The sequence below is a fragment of the Tupaia chinensis genome, unplaced genomic scaffold (genome assembly GCF_000334495.1).
Source record: "Tupaia chinensis unplaced genomic scaffold, TupChi_1.0 Scaffold143584_1, whole genome shotgun sequence".
Taxonomy (NCBI): Eukaryota; Metazoa; Chordata; class Mammalia; order Scandentia; family Tupaiidae; genus Tupaia; species Tupaia belangeri.
Genome location: NW_006203430.1, coordinates 986462 through 986755, shown reverse-complemented (window position 1 = coordinate 986755; position 294 = coordinate 986462). Strand labels below are relative to the sequence as shown.

The window sequence follows — 294 nt, the reverse complement described above, 5'->3', positions numbered from 1 at the left end:
CGCTCGTCGCCAAATCGGCGTTGCGGGCCGGCGCCTGTCCACTCCGGGTAAGGAGGATGTCCGCCTCCCGTGTGCGACGATCGAGAGCCCGCGTGGGCGCCCACGGTCCCGCCATGCGGGGTGGCCCCGGGCTGCGGGCGGCCCAGGGTGTGCGCGTCTCCCGCGGCCGGAGCCCTGCGGGCTGGAGGGCTGTGGAGGTTAGGGATCGCCTGCGCCTGGCCGCGATCTTCCTGATCTTTCTCTTTCTGTTTCGCCGCTGAGGCGCGCGCTGGGCTACCCGAGACTGGCGGTGCC

At 72.8% G+C, this 294-nt stretch overlaps 1 protein-coding gene across 1 annotated transcript in view; it reads left to right on the top strand.

Moving 5' to 3' along the window:
* The window catches only part of L3MBTL4 (L3MBTL histone methyl-lysine binding protein 4), a 494670-nt gene continuing 494376 nt past the window's right edge, over positions 1-294 (top strand). The window contains exon 1 of the mRNA XM_006164002.3: positions 1-47. The gene's annotated coding sequence lies outside the window, so the exon portion shown is untranslated. The remainder of the gene's footprint in view (positions 48-294) is intronic.